This window comes from Berghia stephanieae, unplaced genomic scaffold (assembly GCF_034508935.2).
Source record: "Berghia stephanieae isolate SIO BIC M18660-M18661 unplaced genomic scaffold, UCSD_Bste_1.3 scaffold4440, whole genome shotgun sequence".
In the NCBI taxonomy this organism is placed as follows: Eukaryota; Metazoa; Mollusca; class Gastropoda; order Nudibranchia; family Aeolidiidae; genus Berghia; species Berghia stephanieae.
Genome location: NW_027625779.1, coordinates 1 through 6,733, shown reverse-complemented (window position 1 = coordinate 6,733; position 6,733 = coordinate 1). Strand labels below are relative to the sequence as shown.

General features: G+C 60.6%; 1 non-coding gene and 2 pseudogenes across 1 annotated transcript; all 3 read right to left on the bottom strand.

The window, feature by feature from the left end:
- Positions 1-844: 844 nt before the first annotated feature.
- On the bottom strand, positions 845-3,836 carry LOC144961856 (large subunit ribosomal RNA; annotated as a pseudogene).
- A 324-nt stretch (positions 3,837-4,160) lies between these two features.
- Positions 4,161-4,316, bottom strand: LOC144961854 (5.8S ribosomal RNA). The gene has a single exon (XR_013643298.1). It is a non-coding gene; the product is annotated as a 5.8S ribosomal RNA (ribosomal RNA).
- A 203-nt stretch (positions 4,317-4,519) lies between these two features.
- Positions 4,520-6,733, bottom strand: LOC144961855 (small subunit ribosomal RNA; annotated as a pseudogene; the record flags this gene model as incomplete).

Below are 6,733 nucleotides of genomic sequence, written 5' to 3'. Positions count from 1 at the left end.
ATTAAGGGACAAAAATAAAATGCAGTTGGCGAATTCCCCGTTCGCAGAAGCCTGTTAAAGGACAAAATAAAATGCAGTTGGCGAATTCCGCTTCTCAGAAGTCTATAAAGGGACTGAATAAAATGCAGTTGGCGAATTCGCTTCGCAGAAGCCTGGTAAAGGACAAAATAAAATGCAGTTGGCGAATTCCGCTTCGCAGAAGCCTATTAAGGGACTAAATGAAATGCAGTTGGCGAATTCCGCTTCGCAGAAAGCCTATTAAGGGACTAAATGAAATGCAGTTGGCGAATTCCGCTTCTCAGAAGCCTATTAAGGGACAATGGCGAATCCCGCTTCTCAGAAGTCTATTAAGGGACTAAATAAAATGCAGTTGGCGAATTCCGCTTCGCAGAAGCCTATTAAGGACTGACAGGAAGGAAAAAAACAAAATTGAAAAAAAAAAAAAAAAAAAAAAAAAAAATGCAGTTGGCGAATTCTACTTCGCAGACAGCAAAGAAGGAAAACTAAAAGTGCCTCTGGACGGATTAGTGCCTCTGGACGGATTAGTGCCTCTGGACGGACTAGTGCCTCTGGACGGATTAGTGCCTCTGGACGGATTAGTGCCTCTGGACAGGTGGAGAGAAAAAAAAATTCTCCAAGTTCTAGGAGATAGAACTTTGAAGAAGAAGTAAAGTAAAGTAAAGTAAATGTATTTATACGTGTTATGACACTCTCGCACCGCCGCCGCCGCGCGCCGCACCGCCAGCATGCCGAGCCGAGCAGAGCAAGGACTCGAAGGCTGGCCGATCGGGCCGGGCCGTGCCGTGCCGGGTGGAAAAGGTGGCCGAGACAAACCCTGCTGGAGGGAAATCTCAGCGTCCGGGGCTTAGTCTCAACGGATCGCCGTACCAGGACAGCTCTAACGCTTACAACACCCCGACGGAATACATGTGGTCCGCACGCGATTTCTTGCCCCTAACGGACGTGGATGATACCGACCCAGCCACGCGCACCACAGATCTAGCGCGCGTGACGAGCGGGCCGGTCACGGCACTAGCCGACGAACCCGAGGGTTGCCGGCTTAATGTTGCCTGCACGCTCAGGGCCCTAGCTAAGCTCACCCTTGCTCACCGGGCGGGGTTCCGACTTAGAGGCGTTCAGTCGTACTCCCACGGACGTAGCCTGGCGCCATCGGCCTGACGACCGGACGCGCGAACCAGAGGTCCGAACTCACCGTTCCTCTCGTACTGAGCAAGATTACCGTGGCAAGGGCGCTTCATCAGTAGGATAAAACTAACCTGTCTCACGACGGTCTAAACCCAGCTCACGTTCCCTGTTGGCGGTGAACAATCCGACACTTGGCGAATTCTGCTTCGCAATGATAGGAAGAGCCGACATCGAAGGATCAATCAGCGACGTCGCTATGAACGCTTGGCCGCCACAAGCCAGTTATCCCTGTGGTAACTTTTCTGACACCTCTCGCTTGAAACTCCCAACGTCGAAAGGATCGATAGGCCACGCTTTCACGGCCAGTATTCGTACTGAAAATCCTGGTCGAGCAGGCATTTGCCCTTTTGCTCTACGCGAGGTTTCCGTCCTCGCTGAGCCCGCCTTGGGACACCTTCGCTGCGCTTTAGAAGATGTACCGCCCCAGTCAAACTCCCCGTCCGAGGCTGTCCCCGGCAGGGTCGCTGTCGCCGTCGTGACCGCGTCGGGGGAGTCGGTGGACTCCCCGAGCCCGACGCGACGGCGGCTTGACGTCTGAACCTCGTACGCCTCCTACCTGCAAGAAGGCGCCGAGTCCCCACTCCGTCGGGTAAGTGGAGGTCCCGCGGGGGTAGCGGTATTTCACTGTCGCGCCCGAAGACGCTACCGCCTATGCTACACCCCCACGCTCCTCCACAGAGTCGGACTAGAGTCAAGCTCGACAGGGTCTTCTTTCCCCGCTGATTTCACCAAGCCCGTTCCCTTGGCTGTGATTTCGCCGGGCGTAGATAGGGACAGTGGGAATCTCGTTAATCCGTTCGTGCGCGTCGCTAATTAGACGACGAGGCATTTGGCTACCTTAAGAGAGTCATAGTTACTCCCGCCGTTTACCCGCGCTTATGCGAATCTCTTCACTTTGACATTCTGAGCACTGGGCAGAAATCACGTCCCGTAAACACCTTTTCAGGCTGTCGAGACGCTCTGTTTTAATTAGACAGTCGGATTCCCCCTGTCCGTGACAGTTCTGAGACAGCGTGAGTCGGAGGTCGCGTCGGTTGTCCCCCGCGCAGCCAACGCGCCCCGCGAAGGGGCGTCAGCCGAGCGAGGCCGCTCGGCCCGGGCCCCCACGGGTTTCCGCGCACGTCTCTCCCCCTCGGAGTGTCCCCTCAGGGTGCGTGCGGTTCTGCCCGCTTCCTCCCCTAGCCCGACCGTCCCGGCCCTCAGAGCCAATCCTTCTCCCGAAGTTACGGATCCATTTTGCCGACTTCCCTTACCTACATTACTCCGTGGACCAGAGGCTGCTAACCTAGGAGACCTGCTGCGGACATGAGTACGGCCGGGCAGCGAGATTGACGTGCCCTCGACGGGGTTTTCACGGACCGCCGTGAGCGCTCCGGACGCAGCCATGTCTTACGGCGACGCTTTTCGGCCTGGCCAGCCCTTTCTCCGGTCGACCCGATTCCAGGGCGAACCAGACCTTAAAAAGAGACGACGGCTCTCCCCGGTGCCCACGGCAGCGTTCCCCGTTCTGTCGGCGTCGCCGCGGCGCCCCCCACGCCGGAACGTAGTCGCGACGAGGGGGGCCGTTCTCCGCCGCCCGGTTCCGAGCGAACCTTAACTGGATTCCCTTTCGGCGGTCGCAGGGTGACTGACAGGCCAGGCGCGGCGCCCGTTCGGCCGCCCGCCCGGCGCGTGTTTCGTACCCGCTTCAGCAAGGGAGCTAACCCGCCCCTTAGGACCGACTCACCCACGTACATGCACTGTTCCCGCGGAACCATTCCCCACTTCGGCCTTGAAAAGTACTCTCCGTTCAATATTTGCTACTACCACCAAGATCTTCACCCGCGGCGGCTCCGAACGGGATCGCTCCCGGACTTTCACGCCACCGCGGCGCACCTCCTACTCGCCCCGGCCTGCCCGGGGAGGGGAGTCGCACCCCTCCCGCTGGCGGGGCGGCCCGGTGTGGGTCCGACGCTCAGCGCCATCCATTTTCAGGGCGGGTCGGTTCGGCAGGTGAGTTGTTACACACTCCTTGGCGGATTCCGACTTCCGTGGCCACCGCCCTGCTGTCAGTACCGACCCACACCTTTTAGCTTTCCCGTGAGCGTCCTGCGTTGGGCACCACAACCGGGCGTTCGGTTCATCCCGCAGCGCCAGTTCTGCTTACCAAAAATGGCCCACTCGGCACCCGTGATTCTAGGCCAGGCCCCGTGCGAGGCGGGTCTGGCGCCTCACCCGTTGAAAGTTTGAGAGTAGGACGAGGGCGTTTCGCCCCCGATGCCTCCAACCATTCGCTTTACCGAGTGAAAATCGTTCCGTCGGCACCGGCTATCCTGAGGGAAACTTCGGAGGGAACCAGCTACTAGATGGTTCGATTGGTCTTTCGCCCCTACGCCCAAGTCGGGCGGTCGATTTGCACGTCAGAGTCGCTTCGAGCCTCCACCAGAGTTTCCCCCGGCTTCGCTCTGCTCAGGCGTAGATCACCATCTATCGGGTCCCGACGCCTGCACTCATGCTCCGACAGGGCCGTCAACGCGGCGACCGCCGGGCCGGCTTCACTCGCCGTTACTGGGGGAGTCCCCGTTGGTTTCTTTTCCTCCGCTTACTGAAATGCTTTAGTTCGGCGGGTACCCTCGTCCGATATGAGGTCGGCAGATCGCCCCATCCGTCGGGTTCGCCGCGCGTCGTTATACTTACTTCCCCGCATACCCCCACGAAGCCCTCGCTCGCGTGTACATCGAGCAGGCCCGAGGATTGAGGAAGAAGCAGCCGATCGCGTGCGTGCTTCCCCGTCTTCGGTGCGCGTCTTATTCGTCGTCCCCCGCCCATACCCAGAGGCCGGGTGGGGACGACGTCTCCCGTGGTCAGACGGGAGCCCTCGATCTACGGCCGCCAGTCGGGACGAGACCCGACGGTACGGCACGTCGCGCCGCTCAGTCCCCCCGAGAAGACCGGTTGCGGCGACGTCGTAGGGCCGACCCTCATACGGACGTGGCCGTGACTTACGCCCACGGCCGCAATTTGCGTTCAAGACGTCGATGTTCAATGAGGCAGCTGCAGTTCACACGACTCAATACGGCTGGCCGCACTCTTCATCGACGCGCGAGCCGAGTGATCCACCGCCAAAGGTTGTATTTATTTCTCTCGCTTAAGGGCCAAACGACGACAAAGGGTGGGGGGGGCAAGCGTTGCGCGCGCGGTTACTCGCGGCGCAACGCCGCCGCCCCGTTTATCGGCCTGGACCGCTCCCCGGCCAGGGAGCAGCCCGGCCTCACCGGACAGTGTTTTTTTAACCCTTCACCCGTCGGGCGGGCTGGGGGCAAAACGAAATCGGACGTGATCCTACCGAAGGTTCACCTACGGTAACCTTGTTTACGACTTTTACACCCTCTCGGGGCAGCGCAGTTCGGGCGACATCGCGACGACTGCGATTTCAGGAGCCGAAGCTCCGTCTCGCCGGCCACTCCGGGGCCCTGGCTGCGCCGTCCACCGAAGGTAGCGACGGGCGGTGTGTACAAAGGGCAGGGACGTAGTCGGCACGGGATGCTGACCCGTGACTACGTGGCATTCCGAGTTCACGGCCCAACTCGCAGGAAGACCGACCCCGGACATGAAGACTCCTACGCTCACGGTCTACACCGCGCCGGCTGGCGCCACCACTGTAGCACACGTGCAGCCCAGGACGTCTAAGGGCATCACAGACCTGTTTATGGCTCCATCTCGTACGCACTGCTCGAGGTCAATCCCTGCAGGACGCGGCCTGCGCGACGGCGGTCCGGGCACCGCCTCTCCCTGAGTGGGAAGACCGACGCCCGACCCGAGAGCCGAAACGCCGACCCAACCCGTGAGACGGACCCCTCTTGACCGCCGTTTGTTATCCGCCAGGGCAGAGTCTCGCCCGTTATCGGAATGAACCAGACGGATCGCTCCACGGCTAGCAACGCCATGCACCACCACCCACCGAATCATGAAAGAGCCTCAGTCTGTCAATCCACGCGGTGTCCGGACCTGGTAAGCTTCCCCGTGTTGAGTCAAATTGAGCCGCAGGCTCCACTCCTGGTGGTGCCCTTCCGTCAATTCCTTTAAGTTTCAGCCTTGCGACCGTACTCCCCCCGGAGCCCAGGCACTCTGATTTCTCCGGGGCCTCGCGAGGCTTCCCCACAGGGGACGTCCCCGCGTAACCGGTCGGCATGGTTTACTGTCGGAACTACCGCGGTACCTGATCGCGTTCGTTCCTCCGACTTTCGTTCATGATCAACGAAGGCGCTCTTGGCCGTGCCTTCGCTCTTGTTCGTCCCACCGCGATCGTCGGATTCCACCCCTCCCGCGGTAGTACGCCGCCCCCCGCCGTCTCTATAGACCTCGCCCACCGCCCCCACGGAGACCGGTCCCGTGTTACATTGCGGGGCGGTGGCGTCATCACATCGTTCCGAGCAAAGCTGTGCGAGCACGACCTGCTTTGAGCACTCCAATTGATTCAGGAGAACACCGCCCGTACCTTAGTGTCGGCCCAGATACGCCACGTACCAAGCCGACACGGCTTAAAGACGGAAAGAGACTAAACCGGCAGCGACGGCAAGCGATGCCCGCGAGATCCGTCGCGAGGGTCCGTTGCGGCACCGGAAGGCACCGCTTGCTCCATCCCCAAAACCACGACGGTGCATAATCGCCGGGCAACGTCACCCGCGGTTTGTCGCTGCCGTCACCTCAGAGATCCAACTACGAGCGTTTTAAACGCAGCAACTACAACATACGCCATCGAGCTGGAATTACCGCGGCTGCTGGCACCAGGCTTGCCCTCCGATAGGTCATCAACGGCACGTGTTTGGTCTACGCTCAATCCGACCGCTAGGCTCGCATGCGAGCCCAGCCCCGACATTTATCTTCACTACCTCACCGTGCTGGAGTGGGTAAGTTGCGCGCCTGCTGCCACCCTTAAGCGTGGTAGCCGTCTCGCAGGCTCCCTCTCCGGGATCGAACCCTGATCCTCCGTCACCCGTAGCCAACACGGGGGGCTCTTGCCCGGGCCGTCTAAATTTGATGGGACGGCGAGCAAACGGGCACGCCGCTAACAGCGGTCGTCACATACCCAGAGTTCGCCTCAGCCTGGCGGGCGCGTTAACCACCCGCCGCCGGTCAAGATCCTAATAAATGCGCCCTCTCCCCGCGGAGGTAACCCCGTTAGGAGGAGGACTCGTGTGCACGTATTAGCTCTGGGATTCCTACAGGTGCGCTCCGGGGACTCGGTGAGTCGCCCGAGAGATCCCGCCCTCGGCCCGCGAGGGCCTCTCGCTTTCACTTCGCCGTGGGGTTTAGTGGAAACCCTGCGGCTCGCACAGGCGTCGGACTCCTTGGTCCGTGTTTCAAGACGGGTCGGGCAGGTACCGGAATAACGCTGCGCACCTTTCGACGGACCGGAGCCGCCCGCCCGGGAGGCCGAAACCCCCCGGGGCGAACCGCCGCCGTTTGTCCGCGGTCGACCACGGCACCCGAATACGACCGCTCTCGTGCCAACTCGCGCCCACGATCCGCAGGCCGACGACCCGCG